Consider the following 21,190-nt stretch of genomic DNA (forward strand, 5'->3'; position numbering starts at 1 on the left):
TGCACTTTTATGATGGACAGATGCACTTTCATGATGGACAGATGCACTTTTATGATGGACAGATGCACTTTTATGATAGAGAGATGCACTTTTATGATGGACAGATGCACTTTTATGATGGACAGATGCACTTTTATGATGGACAGATGCACTTTTATGATGGATAGATGCACTTTCATGATGGACAGATGCACTTTTATGAAGGACAGATGCACTTTCATGATGGAAAGATGCACTTTCATGATGGATAGATTAACTTTTATGATGGACAGATGCAATTTTATGATGGACAGATGCACTTTTATGATGGACAGATGCACTTTTATGATGGATAGATGCACTTTCATGATGGACAGATGCACTTTTATGAAGGACAGATGCACTTTCATGATGGAAAGATGCACTTTCATGATGGACAGATGCACTTTTATGATAGAGAGATGCACTTTTATGATGGATAGATGCACTTTTATGATGGATAGATTAACTTTTATGATGGACAGATGCACTTTTATGGAAGAGCCAGGACATTTTTAATATAACTCTGATTGTATTCGTCTGAAAGAAACTTATTACTAAGATTAATAAATGTAACATTTTATTTTAAGGTGTTACTACATTTAATTACATATAATTTACTGTTATTACTATAGTAAGTACATGTAGTATACAGTACACTCACAATAAGCGGTTTCTACAAAAACTGTGTGATTATACATAGTATAGAGTTGTACAATAATATAAACAAACACGCATGCTTAATGTGAGTGTACTGTATACTACATGTACTTACTATAGTAATAACAGTAAATTATGCATATTAACAAGTAACTAACCCAAACCCTAACTCTATAGTAAGTACATGTAGTTAATTAATATTATGTCACCTTAAAATATAGTATAATGAATAAATGCAGTATAGCCTATGTATTTTTCATGGTAAGTTCATGTTAACTAATGATCTAAATGCAAAACAACATCTCTCCTTATATGACATGCATTAGTTGTGTATTACTATATATATATATATAAAACTTAGTTTATAGAGCTGTGCAATAATACATTTACGCAGTCGATTTTTGTTCAAACCGCTTTACTGTACGTGGATATACTTATAGTAGTTGTATAATTTTTTATTCAAATTTATAATAAGAGGATCTGCTGCTGGTGATAGTAATAATTTATTCAATCGTAAATAATAGGTATTGCCTCTAGTTAATGTGAAGTTTCTGATCCCCTGGTTTAGTTTCTCCTGTGGTCTGTAGGTGGCGCTCACACACCTCTTCACACTGTAACTGCCACCTCACATACTCCTCAAACACTCCGCAACGCAAACAGACACACAATTTCTTTCAATTAGCAGGAGTCGGGCAGCTCAATAAATTTCAGTTTGTCGTGAGAGACGCGAGAGCGCTGTACTTCGACTCGCCGCAAATGAAGAGTAATGTGAGAGTGAGCGTGAGCTTTACCACTTCAGCCTGCTAACCAGACACGCACAGATGACCCTCACACACACACACACCAGCAGTCTCAGACCGGGAGACTTCATCGAGACGAGAATAAACGAGATCATCTCAGAAGAAGAAGACGACACCAGATGAGTGACGGTCTGATGTCTCTCGCCCTCAGGTTTCTTCATAATGATGAAGATATTGAGCGTTTCTCCTGGAATGAAAGACATCTGTCACGGATCGGGGCTCTTTCGTCTCTAAAGGAGCGTAATATCCATATTATTAACTTCGGCACATAATAAACCCGCGGCCTGGACACTGCAGCCACACACAGATCTTCTGCTGAGAGAAGGGGCTGGGAATCGATTTTGCAATGAAAAGTACAGATCGGCAGATCATTGCGATTTGACTGGGAATCCCATTAAAGAGGATCCTGTCGCAGAAGATCCACTGACCACAGAGAAGATGATGATGATGAAGATGATCTCAAAACCTCAGATGAGCAGAACAGAAGCAATGATGAAGATGATGATGAAAATGATGATGATGATGAAGATGACGATGAAGATGATAATGATGAAGTTGATGATGATGATGACGATGATGAAGATGATGAAGATGAAGATGATGATGATGAGGATGATGATGAAGGTGATTATGATGAAGATGATTATGATGATGATGATGATGATGATGATGATGATGGTGAGGTCTCGGCCTGCTTTCCACTGAAACGGTGAGGAGAATCAACCGGAGGATCGGAAGCTCCTTCAGAACCGGCTCATGATCCACCAGTCGATGTTACTATAACCTGCACACAAACAAAAACACGTTATCATACAAAAACAAACAAAAGTTTATTTCACAAACATACACATCAATAATATGTCGATTTTATATATTCATTTTTTTTATATATACACTGTATATATATATATATATATATATATATATATATATATATATTTTTTTTATTTTTTTTTTTTTTATTAGGGATGCACAATATATCTGCCACCATATCAGTATCGGCCAATATTTTAAAGCCGATAAATAATGGATTATTTCCTTCAGCTGAGACAATTTAGATGTGCACTGTTCAACACTGTTTTTATGATGGACAGATGCACTTTTATGATGGACAGATGCACTTTTATGATGGATAGATGCACTTTTATGATGGACATGCACTTTTATGATGGACAGATGCACTTTTATGATGGACATGCACTTTTATGATGGACAGATGCACTTTTATGAAGAATAGATGCACTTTTATGATGAATAATGCACTTTTATGATGGACAGATGCACTTTTATGAAGAAAAGATGCACTTTTATGATGGATAGATGCACTTTTATGATGAATAGATGCAATTTTATGATGAATAGATGCAATTTTATGATGGATAGATGGACTTTTATGATGAATAGATGCACTTTTATGATGAATAGATGCACTTTTATGATGAATAGATTCACTTTTATGATGGATAGATGCACTTTTATGAAGAATAGATGCACTTTTATGATGAATAGATGCACTTTTATGAAGAATAGATGCACTTTTATGATGGATAGATGCACTTTTATGAAGAATAGATGCACTTTTATGATGGACATGCACTTTTATGATGAATAGATGCACTTTTATGATGGACAGATGCACTTTTATGATGGACAGATGCACTTTTATGATGAATAGATGCACTTTTATGAAGAATAGATGCACTTTTATGATGGATAGATGCACTTTTATGATGAATAGATGCAATTTTATGATGGATAGATGGACTTATGATGGATAGATGCACTTTTATGATGAATAGATGCACTTTTATGAAGAATAGATGCACTTTTATGATGAATAGATGCACTTTTATGAAGAATAGATGCACTTTTATGATGAATAGATGCACTTTTATGATGAATAGATGCACTTTTATGAAGAATAGATGCACTTTTATGATGGATAGATGCACTTTTATGAAGAATAGATGCACTTTTATGATGGATAGATGGACTTTTATGAAGAATAGATGCACTTTTATGATGGATAGATGCACTTTTATGATGGATAGATGCACTTTTATGAAGAATAGATGCACTTTAATGATGGATAGATGCACTTTTATGAAGAATAGATGCACTTTTATGATGGATAGATGCACTTTTATGATGGATAGATGGACTTATGATGGATAGATGCACTTTTATGATGAATAGATGCACTTTTATGATGAATAGATTCACTTTTATGATGGATAGATGCACTTTTATGAAGAATAGATGCACTTTTATGATGAATAGATGCACTTTTATGAAGAATAGATGCACTTTTATGATGGATAGATGCACTTTTATGAAGAATAGATGCACTTTTATGATGGACATGCACTTTTATGATGGACAGATGCACTTTTATGAAGAATAGATGCACTTTTATGATGAATAGATGCACTTTTATGATGGACAGATGCACTTTTATGATGAATAGATGCACTTTTATGAAGAATAGATGCACTTTTATGATGGATAGATGCACTTTTATGATGAATAGATGCAATTTTATGATGGATAGATGGACTTATGATGGATAGATGCACTTTTATGAAGAATAGATGCACTTTTATGATGAATAGATGCACTTTTATGAAGAATAGATGCACTTTTATGATGGATAGATGCACTTTTATGAAGAATAGATGCACTTTTATGATGGATAGATGGACTTTTATGAAGAATAGATGCACTTTAATGATGGATAGATGCACTTTTATGATGGATAGATGCACTTTTATGAAGAATAGATGCACTTTTATGATGGATAGATGGACTTTTATGAAGAATAGATGCACTTTAATGATGGATAGATGCACTTTTATGAAGAATAGATGCACTTTTATGATGGATAGATGCACTTTTATGATGGACAGATGCACTTATGAAGGATAGATGCACTTTTATGATGGATAGATGCACTTTTATGATGGATAGATGCACTTTTATTATGAATAGATGCAGATGCACTTTTATGAAGGATAGATGCACTTTTATTATGAATAGATGCAGATGCACTTTTATGAAGGATAGATGCACTTTTATGAAGGATAGATGCACTTTTATGATGGATAGATGCACTTTTATGATGGACAGATGCACTTATGAAGGATAGATGCACTTTTATGAAGAATAGATGCACTTTTATGATGGACAGATGCACTTATGAAGGATAGATATTTCAAGATTACTATACAAAATTATACTCATCTGATCTTGATCCAAACCAAGAAGACATAACCCAATTCCTCGATAACACCATTCTACCAAAACTCAACATGGAACAAATAAACACACTAGAATCACCAATCACTGAAAAAGAACTTCATTCCGCATTGAAAAGCATGCAAAATAATAAAGCACCAGGTCCGGATGGCTTCCCTGCTGAGTTCTATGAACATTTTTGGTCAACTTTATACCCACTATTTAGCAGAACAATAACAGACATAAAACATAACGCAAAATTCCCTTCCCACATGAATACAGCACTTATATCACTCATCCCTAAACCTAACAAAGACCACACCTTCACATCCAACTATCGTCCTATCTCACTTATGAATGTCGACATAAAAATTATTAGCAAAGCACTAGCCCATAGAATTGAACAAATTATACCGTATATAATCCATCCTGATCAGACCGGCTTCATAAAAGGTAGACATGCATCTAATAATACCCGCAGATTATACAACTTAATGCACTACTCATCAGTACAACAGAAAGATACTCTCATTACCACATTAGACGCCGAAAAAGCTTTCGATAGGGTCAACTGGAAATTTTTATTCACCACGTTACAAAAATTCGGCTTTGGAGAGTCGTTTATTAACTGGATCAAGATTTTATACACATCACCATCGGCCACAGTAACAACGAACGGACTAACATCACAAAGCTTCACACTGCACAGGGGAACGAGGCAGGGATGTCCACTCTCTCCATCCCTATTCACCATTTTTATTGAACCTTTAGCAGCAGCTATCCGTCAAAACCCAGCAATCAAAGGTATTGAAACACCACAACAAACACATAAAATCTCACTCTATGCAGATGATATCCTACTATATATACAAGAACCCCTAACATCTACTCAAGAAATAATTAAAACAATTCAGTCCTTCTCAAAAATATCCGATTATGCAATAAACTGGAATAAATCTTCCACCCTCCCTTTACATAAAACCAAATGGGATGTGGCTCCCCAGCAATCACCAATACCTATTTGTCAAGATCACATCACTTACTTAGGCATTAAGATTTCCTCCAGACTGTCAGAGTTGGTAACACTCAACTTCACACCATTGCTAAAAAAAATAGAAGACGACTTGCTCAGATGGCTCAATCTCCCAATCTCCATAATCGGCAGGATAGCAGCAATAAAAATGACGATTTTACCGAAAATTAATTACCTATTCTCAATGATTCCAACCCACCCCACACTCACCTGGTTTAAATCACTAGACTCCATTATAACTCGCTTCTACTGGAAAAATAAAACGCCAAGGATAAAACTCACTACACTTCAAAAAAGTAAGGTTCAAGGAGGACTAGAAGCACCAAATTTCCAATATTACTCAATGGCTAACCAACTGCAATACATATACAAATGGATTCGCCCCACCCAATCTGATATTGTATGGCTAGATATAGAACAATCATTATGCAAAGAATTAAATATAGCTGACATACCATTCCTCACCAAATCAATTAAACAACACACATGTTTTAAGGCAGTAACTATAGCCACCACTCTGACAGCCTGGTGGAAATTTCACCAAATCACTAATTCTACATTAGCTCCATCTAACCTCACCCCACTGTGGAACAACCGTGACTTTATAAGCAATAAAAAAACATTGAACTTTCACACATGGGCGGAAAAGGGTATCACCCACATTAAGCATATTTTCAAAGCTAACACATTTAGACCATTTCCGGAACTGGCCCAGGAGTATGGCATCGGGAACAACGAATTTTTAAAATACCTACAACTCAAATCTTCTGTTCTGACAAAAATAAACATCAGAGACACAAATTTAGAACTTCCACCGGCAATATCAGACTTGGTCAACATTTCCTCTCCAAAGAAACTTCTCTCTAAAATATACAAAATGATCTCAAATCAACTTCAGACCATATACTTACCAACAATAAAATGGGAAAACGATCTATCAATAGCCCCTGATGCCAACTTCTGGACCCAAATCTGTAAAAACATCTATCACATGTCCAAAAATTCGAATCTTCAGTTAATACAATACAAAATACTTCACAGAACGCATTACACGGGCAATAGATTAGCTAAAATGGGATTCACATCAGAAATTTGCACACATTGCAATCAAAATTCTACAGATACATACATTCATGCAACCTGGCACTGCACTCCAATCAAACACTTTTGGGAAGAGGTCACACAGGCACTATCAACTATAGTTGGCTGCCACATCCCAATGTCGCCTTCCCTTTGCTTGCTGGGGGACCTCACAATAATAACTGATAAAACCATAAACTCTAAAATACTCCTCACAGCTCTAGCCATCGCCAAGAAAACTATCCTCATGAACTGGAAAACCAGAAATAAATTACACATTAACATCTGGAAAAATCTTATAACAGACTTCATGGCAATGGAACTCGCATCTCCCCTTCATAATAACACATCTGAAACTGATCCCTGCCGTCCAACACTTTCTGACCTCTTACAGCTATGAATCCTTTCTCTGTTTTCAACTCTGACTTCTCTCACCTTCTTACTCAACCCACGAATATTCATATTAGTTGTTTAAACTTGTTTCTGTCATCATTGTTATTGCTATCTTTACTGTTACTGTTATGATTACTAATTTCATTTTTTTTTTTTTTTTTTTTTTTTTCTCCATTGTTGTAACTACTGTTGTTGCTGTCTTTTGCTCTTACCGTTATGATCACCACTGCCATCATCATTGTCATTTATTATTATTATTAATATTATTATTATTATTATCATCATCAATATTGCCATTGTCAATGCTGTTTTAGAATTAGATATCATTGTCATCACTAGTGCAATAACTTCCCCCTTATCTCTTCATGGGTTTTTAATGCACCACAACATAGAATGAAAAAAAAAAAAAAAAAAAAAAAAAAAAAGAAGGATTAAGGATATATGGAAAAACCTCACAAACACCAAGGCAGGCTAGACAGGCGAGAAGTGGTTTCAACGGGACAGCATCTCTGTCCCAATTTGAGACACTCTCGCACTGTACTCCCTATTTTAATGCACCTTAGACATTGCACATAACACACATAACACAAAAAAAAAAAAATTAAAAATTAAAAAAAAAATAGGAAAAGATATGGACTGATGAGATGAGGGGGAAGGTTATATTATATTATCTTATATTATATTATCTTATTATGTCGTATTTTATGCAGGATTGACAATGGCAATTATTACATAGGAGGAAGGATGGAAGTAAAAAATCTACCAACACAATATTGGCAATATGGTGGTAGTGGGAAGTGGGATGGTGATGGTAATAACAATGGTAATACATAATAAACGGTTACTTTGTTTACGCATACACACACATACACATAACCACACTCACACCCGCACACATACACACTTAAACACTTAAATCACTCTTGTCACTGCTGGAAGTATGGATTTACAAGATTGCTCACTACTGCACTATGTTGGTTTGTTTGTATGTATGCCTGATTGTTAAATAAAAAAAAAAAAAAAAAAAAAAAAAAAAAAAAAAAAATGAAGGATAGATGCACTTTTATGATGGATAGATGCACTTTTATGATGGATAGATGCACTTTTATGATGAATAGATGCAGATGCACTTTTATGATGAATAGATGCACTTTTATGATGGATAGATGCACTTTTATGAAGGATAGATGCACTTTTATGATGGATAGATGCACTTTTATGAAGGATAGATGCACTTTTATGATGGATAGATGCACTTTTATGATGGATAGATGCACTTTTATGAAGGATAGATGCACTTTTATGATGGACAGATGCACTTTTATGATGGATAGATGCACTTTTATGATGGACAGATGCACTTTTATGAAGGATAGATGCACTTTTATGATGGATAGATGCACTTTTATGATGGATAGATGCACTTTTATTATGAATAGATGCAGATGCACCTTTATGATGGATAGATGCACTTTTATGATGAATAGATGCACTTTTATGATGGATAGATGCACTTTTATGAAGGATAGATGCACTTTTATGATGGATAGATGCACTTTTAATTATGAATAGATGCAGATGCACTTTTATGATGAAAAGATGCACTTTTATGATGGATAGATGCACTTTTAATTATGAATAGATGCAGATGCACTTTTATGATGAAAAGATGCACTTTTATGGACTTCAAAACAGAAACAACCATTCACACTGCCATTGTAAAGCTTGGAGGTGGAGCTAGGGTGATGAGTAAATCATGGTCTAATTTTCACTTTTAGGGAAACTATCCTATTAATAAAACTGTATGAACAGTTATGAAGAGTATGATATTACACAAATTAGTTGTATTTTTGTTGTTGCATTTCTCTGTTTCCCTGCATGTGCTGAGATGAACATGAGCTGACCGTCTGATTAAAACAGAGGAGCTGCATGAAAATACAGCGAAAAAAAGAAAAGAGAGAGAAAGAGACGAGCAAACATATACCTGTATGATGTTCCCTGCAGGCGTCAGTGAGACCCGTCACGACTGAACCAACAAACAACATCACTCACAGAGAGAGAGAGAGAGAGAGAGAGAGAGAGAGAGAGAGAGAGAGAGAGAGAGAGAGAGAGAGAGAGAGAGAGAGAGATAGAGAGAAAATTCAGTTTGTAATGACTTCTCCGCACAACACCTTCATGTAATTCCATTATGGATTTTGCCATAAAGTGATAAATTCATTATTCCGGTGGACAGTAAAAAGCAGCAATAACATCCTCTAATATGCACATTATTCATCGCATTCATTCATTCTCCAGCTTTCCTCTTTCGGAGTGTGATGGGAACGGGATGCATTGTTCTAAAAACTGAATTAGCAACGGCGTCCCGTCACTTTAGCGCAGCGGCTAATGCGAACTCGCGGCGCTGAGGCTTTTTGCCATCATCCATTTAAAAGGGTTTTTCTGAAAGACATTGGCTCAGGTTTATGACACTGACACGAGTGAGAGAGAGATCTGAGATCAGGAGCTGAAGACACTCACCAATCACAGTCGAGAGATGCATCTAGCTGAGAACGGGTCAAATTCACACGGGATATTATTTGTTTTCCTGCATATCTTTCAATATTAAATATTGTGTATTATATTAGATTTTTTTCTGAAAAAATTAAATGTATACAATTTTGTTTTTTGTTGTTGAGTTTGCAGTGTGTTGATGATGGCTGTCAAAGAGTTTTTTTTATTTTTTTATTTGATCATATAATGTGAATTTCATTGTATTTTATTCCATTTGAGTTTTACTTCCTTAATTTCAAATTCATATTTACAAAATTAAGTTAAAATTCACAACTTTATTGGATTGCAATTGAAAAACTGTACAGTAAGCTTTTGTTTGTTAACATGAACTAATAATGAAAAATACTTCTACAGCATTTATTAATCTCAGCTCATGTTAATTTCAACATTTAAAACCAAGTTGCATAACATTTAATGTACCTATATATATATATATATATGTATATACAGGTCCTTCTCAAAAAATTAAAAAAATCTTCTCTAAAATCTCCTGATAGCTAGCTGCATTGACCCTGCCCTTGATAAAACACAGTGGACCAACACCAGGAGCTGACATGGCACCCCAGACCATCACTGACTGTGGGTACTTGACACTGGACTTCAGGCATTTTGGCATTTCCTTCTCCCCAGTCTTCCTCCAGACTCTGGCACCTTGATTTCCGAATGAAAAAAAGTACTTTGGACCACTGAGCAACAGTCCAGTGCTGCTTCTCTGTAGCCCAGGTCAGGCGCTTCTGCTGCTGTTTCTGGTTCAAAAGTGGCTTGACCTGGGGAATGCGGCACCTGTAGCCCATTTCCTGCACACGCCTGTGCACGGTGGCTCTGGATGTTTCTACTCCAGACTCAGTCCACTGCTTCCGCAGGTCCCCCAAGGTCTGGAATCGGTCCTTCTCCACAATCTTCCTCAGGGTCCGGTCACCTCTTCTCGTTGTGCAGCGTTTTTTGCCACACTTTTTCCTTCTCACAGACTTCCCACTGAGGTGCCTTGATACAGCACTCTGGGAACAGCCTATTTGTTCATAAATTTCTTTCTGTGTCTTACCCTCTTGCTTGAGGGTGTCAATGATGGCCTTCTGGACAGCAGTCAGGTCGGCAGTCTTACCCATGATTGCGGTTTTGAGTAATGAAACAGGCTGGGAGTTATTAAAAGTCTCAGGAATCTTTTGCAGGTGTTTAGAGTTAATTAGTTGATTCAGATGATTAGGTTAATAGCTCGTTTAGAGAACCTTTTCATGATATGCTAATTTTTTGAGACAGGAATTTGGGGGTTTCATGAGCTGTATGCCAAAATCATCAGTATTAAAACAATAAAAGACCTGAAATATTTCAGTTGGTGTACAATGAATCTAAAATATATGAAAGTTTAATTTTTATCATTACATTATGGAAAATAATGAACTTTATCACAATATGCTAATTTTTTTAGAAGGACCTGTATATATATATATATATATATATATATATATATATATATATACACAGCAAGTAATTTTTTATTGTAACAATTTATTATTTTTTAATAAATAATATGCATACCACACACACACACAATGTATTTTTTCATTTTTGACATGTATATAACTGCAGAGACATTATTATATATCTGTTGTAATCATTATTGCTAATGCATAATACTGGGACAGTATTGTAAATAGTGTGGATTGTTAAAGGCTGTATTTGTTAAGTGTGTTGGTGTGTGTTTGAGCTGGAGCTTCTGTTGGTGTGTGTTTGAGCTGGAGCTTCTGTTGGTGTGTGTTTGAGCTGGAGCTTCTGTTGGTGTGTGTTTGAGCCGAAGCTTGTGTTGGTGTGTGTTTGAGCTGAAGCTTGTTTTGGTGTGTGTTTGAGCTGAAGCTTGTGTTGGTGTGTGTTGTTGTGTGTTTGAGCTGAAGCTTGTGTTGGTGTGTGTTTGAGCCGAACCTTGTGTTGGTGTGTGTTTGAGCTGAAGCTTGTGTTGGTGTGTGTTGGTGTGTGTTTGAGCCGAACCTTGTGTTGGTGTGTGTTTGAGCTGGAGCTTGTGTTGGTGTGTGTTTGAGCTGAAGCTTGTGAGTTTGTGTTGGTGTGTGTTTGAGCTGGAGCTTCTGTTGGTGTGTGTTTGAGCCGAAGCTTGTGTTGGTGTGTGTTTGAGCTGAAGCTTGTTTTGGTGTGTGTTTGAGCTGAAGCTTGTGTTGGTGTGTGTTGGTGTGTGTTTGAGCTGAAGCTTGTGTTGGTGTGTGTTGGTGTGTGTTTGAGCCGAACCTTGTGTTGGTGTGTGTTTGAGCTGAAGCTTGTGTTGGTGTGTGTTTGAGCTGAAGCTTGTGTTGGTGTGTGTTGGTGTGTGTTTGAGCCGAACCTTGTGTTGGTGTGTGTTTGAGCTGGAGCTTGTGTTGGTGTGTGTTGGTGTGTGTTTGAGCTGAAGCTTGTGAGTTTGTGTTGGTGTGTGTTTGAGCTGAAATTTGTGTTGGTGTGTGTTTGAGCTGAAGTTTGTGTTGGTGTGTGTTTGAGCTGAAGCTTGTGAGTTTGTGTTGGTGTGTGTTTGAGCTGAAATTTGTGTTGGTGTGTGTTTGAGCTGAAGTTTGTGTTGGTGTGTGTTTGAGCCGAAGCTTGTGTTGGTGTGTGTTTGAGCCGAAGCTTGTGTTGGTGTGTGTTTGAGCTGAAGCTTGTGTTGGTGTGTGTTTGAGCTGAAGCTTGTGTTGGTGTGTGTTTGAGCCGAAGCTTGTGTTGGTGTGTGTTTGAGCCGAAGCTTGTGTTGGTGTGTGTTTGAGCTGAAGCTTGTGTTGGTGTGTGTTTGAGCTGGAGCTTGTGTTGGTGTGTGTTGGTGTGTGTTTGAGCTGGAGCTTGTGTTGGTGTGTGTTGGTGTGTGTTTGAGCTGGAGCTTGTGTTGGTGTGTGTTTGAGCCGAAGCTTGTGTTGGTGTGTGTTTGAGCCGAAGCTTGTGTTGGTGTGTGTTTGAGCTGAAGCTTGTGTTGGTGTGTGTTTGAGCTGAAATTTGTGGTGGTGTGTGTTTGAGCTGAAGTTTGTGTTGGTGTGTGTTTGAGCTGAAGCTTGTGTTGGTGTGTGTTTGAGCTGAAATTTGTGGTGGTGTGTGTTTGAGCTGAAGTTTGTGTTGGTGTGTGTTTGAGCTGAAGCTTGTGTTGGTGTGTGTTTGAGCTGAAGTTTGTGGTGGTGTGGGTTTGAGCTAAAGCTTGTGTTGGTGTGTGTTTGAGCTGAAGCTTGTGTTGGTGTGTGTTTGAGCTGGAGCTTGTGTTGGTGTGTGTTTGAGCCGAAGCTTGTGTTGGTGTGTGTTTGAGCCGAAGCTTGTGTTGGTGTGTGTTGGTGTGTGTTTGAGCCGAAGCTTGTGTTGGTGTGTGTTTGAGCCGAAGCTTGTGTTGGTGTGTGTTTGAGCTGGAGCTTGTGTTGGTGTGTGTTTGAGCTGAAGCTTGTGTTGGTGTGTGTTTGAGCTGGAGCTTGTGTTGGTGTGTGTTTGAGCCGAAGCTTGTGTTGGTGTGTGTTTTAGCCGAAGCTTGTGTTGGTGTGTGTTGGTGTGTGTTTGAGCCGAAGCTTGTGTTGGTGTGTGTTTGAGCCGAAGCTTGTGTTGGTGTGTGTTTGAGCTGAAGCTTGTGTTGGTGTGTGTTTGAGCTGAAGTTTGTGTTGGTGTGTGTTTGAGCCGAAGCTTGTGTTGGTGTGTGTTGGTGCGTGTTTGAGCCGAAGCTTGTGTTGGTGTGTGTTGGTGTGTGTTTGAGCCGAAGCTTGTGTTGGTGTGTGTTTGAGCCGAAGCTTGTGTTGGTGTGTGTTGGTGTGTGTTTGAGCCGAAGCTTGTGTTGGTGTGTGTTTGAGCCGAAGCTTGTGTTGGTGTGTGTTTGAGCTGAAGCTTGTGTTGGTGTGTGTTTGAGCTGAAGCTTGTGTTGGTGTGTGTTTGAGCTGGAGCTTGTGTTGGTGTGTGTTTGAGCCGAAGCTTGTGTTGGTGTGTGTTTGAGCCGAAGCTTGTGTTGGTGTGTGTTTGAGCTGAAGCTTGTGTTGGTGTGTGTTTGAGCTGAAGTTTGTGTTGATGTGTGTTTGAGCCGAAGCTTGTGTTGGTGTGTGTTGGTGCGTGTTTGAGCCGAAGCTTGTGTTGGTGTGTGTTGGTGTGTGTTTGAGCTGAAGCTTGTGTTGGTGTGTGTTTGAGCTGAAGCTTGTGTTGGTGTGTGTTTGAGCTGAAGCTTGTGTTGGTGTGTGTTTGAGCTGTAGCTTGTGTTGGTGTGTGTTTGAGCTGAAGCTTGTGTTGGTGTGTGTTTGAGCTGGAGCTTGTGTTGGTGTGTGTTTGAGCTGAAGCTTGTGTTGGTGTGTGTTTGAGCTGAAGCTTGTGTTGGTGTGTGTTTGAGCCGAAGCTTGTGTTGGTGTGTGTTTGAGCCGAAGCTTGTGTTGGTGTGTGTTTGAGCTGAAGCTTGTGTTGGTGTGTGTTTGAGCCAAAGTTTGTGTTGGTGTGTGTTTGAGCTGAAGTTTGTGTTGGTGTGTGTTTGAGCCGAAGCTTGTGTTGGTGTGTGTTGGTGCGTGTTTGAGCCGAAGCTTGTGTTGGTGTGTGTTGGTGTGTGTTTGAGCTGAAGCTTGTGTTGGTGTGTGTTTGAGCTGAAGCTTGTGTTGGTGTGTGTTTGAGCTGAAGCTTGTGTTGGTGTGTGTTTGAGCCGAAGCTTGTGTTGGTGTGTGTTTGAGCTGAAGCTTGTGTTGGTGTGTGTTTGAGCTGGAGCTTGTGTTGGTGTGTGTTTGAGCTGAAGCTTGTGTTGGTGTGTGTTTGAGCTGGAGCTTGTGTTGGTGTGTGTTTGAGCTGAAGCTTGTGTTGGTGTGTGTTTGAGCTGAAGCTTGTGTTGGTGTGTGTTTGAGCCGAAGCTTGTGTTGGTGTGTGTTTGAGCCGAAGCTTGTGTTGGTGTGTGTTTGAGCTGAAGCTTGTGTTGGTGTGTGTTTGAGCCAAAGTTTGTGTTGGTGTGTGTATGAGCTGAAGTTTGTGTTGGTGTGTGTTTGAGCTGAAGTTTGTGTTGGTGTGTGTTTGAGCCGAAGCTTGTGTTGGTGTGTGTTTGAGCCAAAGTTTGTGTTGGTGTGTCTTTGAGTTGAAGCTTGTTTTGGTGTGTGTTTGAGCTGAAATTTGTGTTGGTGTGTGTTTGAGCCGAAGCTTGTGTTGGTGTGTGTTTGAGCTGAAGTTTGTGTTGGTGTGTGTTTGAGCTGAAGCTTGTGTTGGTGTGTGTTGGTGTGTGTTTGAGCTGAAGCTTGTGTTGGTGTGTGTTGGTGTGTGTTTGAGCTGGAGCTTGTGTTGGTGTGTGTTTGAGCCGAAGCTTGTGTTGGTGTGTGTTTGAGCTGAAGCTTGTGTTGGTGTGTGTTTGAGCCAAAGTTTGCGTTGGTGTGTGTTTGAGCTGAAGTTTGTGTTGGTGTGTGTTTGAGCTGAAGTTTGTGTTGGTGTGTGTTTGAGCTGAAGCTTGTGTTGGTGTGTGTTTGAGCTGGAGCTTGTGTTGGTGTGTGTTTGAGCTGAAATTTGTGTTGGTGTGTGTTTGAGCCGAAGCTTGTGTTGGTGTGTGTTTGAGCTGAAGTTTGTGTTGGTGTGTGTTTGAGCTGAAGCTTGTGTTGGTGTGTGTTGGTGTGTGTTTGAGCCGAAGCTTGTGTTGGTGTGTGAGCAGAAGCTTGTGTTGTTGTGTGTTTGAGCCGAAGCTTGTGTTGTTGTGTGTTTGAGCCAAAGTTTGTGTTGGTGTGTGTTTGAGCTGAAGCTTGTGTTGGTGTGTGTTTGAGCTGAAGTTTGTGTTGGTGTGTGTTTGAGCTGAAATTTGTGTTGGTGTGTGTTTGAGCTGAAATTTGTGGTGGTGTGTGTTTGAGCTGAAGTTTGTGGTGGTGTGTGTTTGAGCTGAAGCTTGTGTTGGTGTGTGTTTGAGCTGAAGCTTGTGTTGGTGTGTGTTTGAGCTGAAGCTTGTGTTGGTGTGTGTTTGAGCTGAAATTTGTGGTGGTGTGTGTTTGAGCTGAAGTTTGTGTTGGTGTGTGTTTGAGCTGAAGCTTGTGTTGGTGTGTGTTTGAGCTGGAGCTTGTGTTGGTGTGTGTTTGAGCTGAAGCTTGTGTTGGTGTGTGTTTGAGCTGAAGCTTGTGTTGGTGTGTGTTTGAGCTGGAGCTTGTGTTGGTGTGTGTTTGAGCTGGAGCTTGTGTTGGTGTGTGTTTGAGCTGAAGCTTGTGTTGGTGTGTGTTTGAGCTGAAGTTTGTGGTGGTGTGTGTTTGAGCTGAAGCTTGTGTTGGTGTGTGTTTGAGCTGAAATTTGTGGTGGTGTGTGTTTGAGCTGAAGTTTGTGTTGGTGTGTGTTTGAGCTGAAGCTTGTGGTGGTGTGTGTTTGAGCTGAAGCTTGTGTTGGTGTGTGTTTGAGCTGAAGTTTGTGGTGGTGTGTGTTTGAGCTGAAGTTTGTGTTGGTGTGTGTTTGAGCCAAAGCTTGTGGTGGTGTGTGTTTGAGCTGAAGCTTGTGTTGGTGTGTGTTTGAGCTGAAGTTTGTGGTGGTGTGTGTTTGAGCTGAAGTTTATGGTGGTGTGTGTTTGAGCTGAAGTTTGTGGTGGTGTGTGTTTGAGCTGAAGTTTGTGTTGGTGTGTGTTTAAGCTGAAGTTTGTGGTGGTGTGTGTTTGAGTGAATGCAGTGTCACTCATGACTTCAGTGTAAAACTCACAGAACTGTTGATTCTTCAGTCTCAGAGTCACAGATGCTTCAGTTCTTCACAGCTGTACATCAGCCGTCCGCTGCGTCTCCGTCTGTCTCCTGCATTTCAAATAATTCATTAACAATTTTATTCTTAAGAAAAACATTTTTATGCAAATGAGATCAGATGTGGTGTTCTTTTAAATTACCTCTGAAAGCATCAGCCTGTGATGAGAAACACATTCTGACTCACGATGGACAAACTTTCACAGCATCTCCTTTTCTCTTGCTTACCTTCACAAATGAATCTGTAGAACCAGCGAGACACGTCTCACTCACTCACTCACACTCTCTCTCTCACACACACACACACACACACCACCGTGTTTTACTCACCTGTTCAATCATTTATTGCCACATTGTGTGAAGTGTAATGCTCACACACTTGAGCATTGATGAGGTGATGTGTGAGGTCATGTGACACCTGATGGAAAGATTTCACACTGTTGGAGTTACAGAACAGAAATTACCAATGGATTTCTGTAATAAATACATTCTTTTAGGTCTTTGTAGAGAAGGTGGAACGTTCTGGCAAGGTTTTCTCACTGTAATGATCAAAATTTCTTCCAGTAACACAGTTACGTTCATTCAAAGTTAGCTCTAATGATGTTCTCAAAACCTTACCACAAAAACATTATTTATACATCGTTCATGGAGCGTTTTTTCCTGAAATGTTTTAGTTGCATGTTCGTTTAACGTTTTTTAAATGTAACTACTTTCGAAACGATCAGAGAACATTCAAAAGTAACGATCAGAGAACATTCAAAAGTAACATTCAGAGAACATTCAAAAGTAACGGTCAGAGAACATTCAATAAACATTTGAAAGTAAAATTCAGAAAAAATTCAAAATTAACGGTCAGAGAGCATTCAAAAGTAACGTTCAGAGAACATTCAAAATTAACGTTCAGAGAACATTAAAAAGTAACGTTCAGAGAACATTCAAAATTAACGTTGAGAGAACATTCAAAAGTAACGTTCAGAGAACATTCAATAAACATTTGAAAGTAAAATTCAGAAAAAATTCAAAAGTAACGATCAGAGAACATTCAAAAGTAACGATCAGAGAGCATTCAAAAGTAACGTTCAGAGAACATTCAAAAGTAACGTTCAGAGAGCATTCAAAAGTAACGTTCAGAGAACATTCAAAAGTAACGATCAGAGAACATTCAAAAGTAACGTTCAGAGAGCATTCAAAAGTAACGCTCAGAGAACATTCAAAAGTAACGTTCAGAGAACATTCAAAAGTAACGATCAGAGAACATTCAAAAGTAAAGGTCAGAGAACATTCAAAAGTAACGCTCAGAGAACATTCAAAAGTAAAGGTCAGAGAACATTCAAAAGTAACGTTCAGAGAGCATTCAAAAGTAACGATCAGAGAACATTCAAAAGTAACGATTAGAGAACATTCAAAAGTAACGTTCAGAGAACATTCAAAAGTAACGATCAGAGAACATTCAAAAGTAACATTCCGAGAACATTCAAAAGTAACGATCAGAGAACATTCAAACGTAACATTCAAAAGTAACATTCAGAAAAAATTCTAAAGTAACGATCAGTGAACATTCAAAAGTAATTTTTAAAATAAAGTTACTTTTTTAACGTGTCATATTTCTGCATGGATAATAATGCTGCATTCCAGCCAGGTTTTTGAGCACGTAAATCACGACTTCAAACCACGACTCACGACTTTGTAGCTACCATTGTTGTTTTGTATAGTTTCGCGGCCTATGTGACGTCAGAGCTCGTAACTGGGAGTACATCGATCTAGCACGAGTTCACGGGTTCGAAGTCACGGGTTTGACTGCCGTATGGAAGTAAAATAATGTCAAATGTTTTTGAAATAAAAAGCCTGTTGAATTGCACTACTTGACAAAAATAGGCATTGCATTAACCATGCTTGCATTTTAATGCATTGTATTTTTAGGGCTTGCATTTTTAATGGGCTGAAATTCAACATGGTTGAATATTTAAGCTGTGAATATTTCAATTAAAAACATTTCAAACACATTTTCATTATTAAAAATTCAAAAATCCATATTCACCCTTCATATTTAATTTCCAAAATATTCAAACTGTTTAAAATTACAACCTATAATATTCAACAGGCAATTTTCGGTCCATTTTATTTCGCTTTGCAAATTCGCTTCCACAAATTCAGTGGTTCAAATTCGACAGTAAATTCAACATTGACGTCCAGGAACTGCAGGAAAAGCAGTAGATTGCCGAGCATACTCTCCATCTGCTGTTAGCCGACCTCGCCAGCAGGGGGTGCAAGTGCTTGTTGTTTACGGAGACATTCATTCATAAAATGGAAATGATTATCTGTGACAGTATATGCGGAAAAGATGATAAACACACAAAAGCTGTGTTTATGTTTCATTCAATAACTTCATTGTTACTTTCCCTGTGTATTCTACATGTCATCAGCTTTCTCTACCATGAACAGGATTATAATCGGTTTCCCTCAATACCTCATACTCAAGGATTCCCTTTCCGTTGGGACAAAACGCTTAACACATACAGTGATATGAAAGACCAATCTTGCACCTTATTGGGGATGTAGGCTGTAGGCTACTATATAGGCTACAGGCAAGAAGATGGACTCAGATTGTAAACTTTACGCGCAAAGTTTCATGCTGAGCGTTTTGTGATATACTGGCATAAAATCAACACTTGATCAATTAATACTAACACTTTCTATTCTATTCTACCCCCCCCCCCCCCCTCTCTCTCTCTCTCTCTCTCTCTCTCTCTCTCTCTCACTCTCTCTCTCTATATATATATATATATATATATATATATATAAAGTCCTAAAGTCCTAAAATGCCTACGTGTATTGCATTAGCTTAAACTGGGATCATAGCACTTGCATATTGTTGTCCTCCTATTGTTAGTTTAACTGTAAATCGCTTTGGATAAAAATGCTATTGAAGTTAGAAACGTGTATACCAAAGTCGTATAAACTTCAGAGACGGTCCCTAAATGTGCGAATGTCCAACATCAAGTCATCTTTATGCCAGTCTATCACTGGGAAACGCTCAGCTGTGCGCGTTATTCTGAGTCCATCTGCTTGCCTGTGAGTTTGGACTTTTACATGACTAGTCCATTAAGCTACGTTAAGCGTTGTACATGTCCAGCAGGGGAATCCTGAAGTATGGAGGGAAACCCTAATAGCCTGCATTGCAGCACATCGCGACAATATAAAGTTAAGGCAACTAAACAACCAAGAGAAATATATGTCAACCTCAAAAATGTAACATTGGATCTGTATATCCGCATCGGGGAATAACATTAAGATCTCGTTCACGGTAGAGAAATATGCATGTAGGCTACACAGGAAAAGTAACCGTGAAGGCACCGAATTTAACATAAACAGACGTCATAATAATCACAAATAAACTTACATTGCTGTAAATGAGTTTTATGAATGAATGACTTGCTCTAATTTTGCTGGTCTCCGTAAACAACAAGCACTTGCAGCCTCTGCTGGCGAGGTCGACTAACAGCAGATGGAGAGTATGCTCGGCAATCTACTGCTTTTCCTGCAGTTCCTGGACGTCAATGTTGAATTTACTGTCGAATTTGAACCACTGAATTTGTAGAAGCGAATTTGCAAAGCGAAATAAAATGGACCGAAAATTGCCTGTTGAATATTATAGGTTGTATTTTTAAACAGTTAGAATATTTTGGAAGTGAAATATGAAGGGTGAATATGGATTATTGAATTTTTAATAATGAAAATGTGTTTGAAATGTTTTTATTTGAAATATTCACAGCTTAAATATTCAACCATGTTGAATTTCAGCCCATAAAAAGGCAAGCCCTAAAAATACAATGCATTAAAATGCAAGCATGGTTAATGCAATGCCTATTTTTTTTCCAAGTAGTGCAATTCAACAGGCTTTTTATTTCAAAAACATTTGACATTATTTTACTTCCATACTGCCGTTCCAGTGCACTTTCACACGTATAAGGTTGGGAAAACATGGGTGGTTACCTGGAACGCGGCCTAAGAAGCAGCAGCATCAGGTAAAGGCTCTCCTAACACACACACACACACACACACACACACACACACACACACACACACACACACACACACACACACACACACACACACACTCTCTCTCTAACACGCACGCACAAACAAACCTGTCATTCTTCAGTCTGTGTAAACATCGATACATTTCTCAGAAAAGTAATTTCTTCAAATCTTTGACGTCGCAGCGCCTCATTTTCAACAATGGAAACTTGCCGCTCGATAAAAAGAGGGTTCCTTAAAAGTGTTCCTTTCTTCGCTTCCATAAGAGGTAAAACTACAGTGATGCGTTAAAGGAAGAGTTTACATCGACACTTTACATATCTATGGCAGTCTGTGGTCGGTCGGTCAGTCACACACACACACGCACGCACGCACGCACACACACACACACACACACACACACACACACACACACACACACACACACACACACACACACACACACACACACACACACACACACACGTCAGTCACCTGAACCCTAATGTCGCGTGACTCTAATGGACAATGACATCATCATGTCAACGCTGACAGTCTGGTGACATCACAAGAACACAAAGTCTTCTAATTGAATAATTTAAATGGCAGCTTTCATATTACGGTAGAGTTGACATCAGATTATGGGTTATGAGTCGACTCAAAGCTTTTTACCATCAATCGTTCTGTGTGTCCCCGAGGTCAGAGGTCAAAGGTCAAGGCAGACTGTCAGCTGGCAGCGACACACACTCTCTCACACA

Source organism: Siphateles boraxobius, unplaced genomic scaffold, assembly GCF_051911475.1.
Source record: "Siphateles boraxobius isolate OS27281-9 unplaced genomic scaffold, OSU_SipBor_1 109, whole genome shotgun sequence".
NCBI lineage: Eukaryota > Metazoa > Chordata > Actinopteri > Cypriniformes > Leuciscidae > Siphateles > Siphateles boraxobius.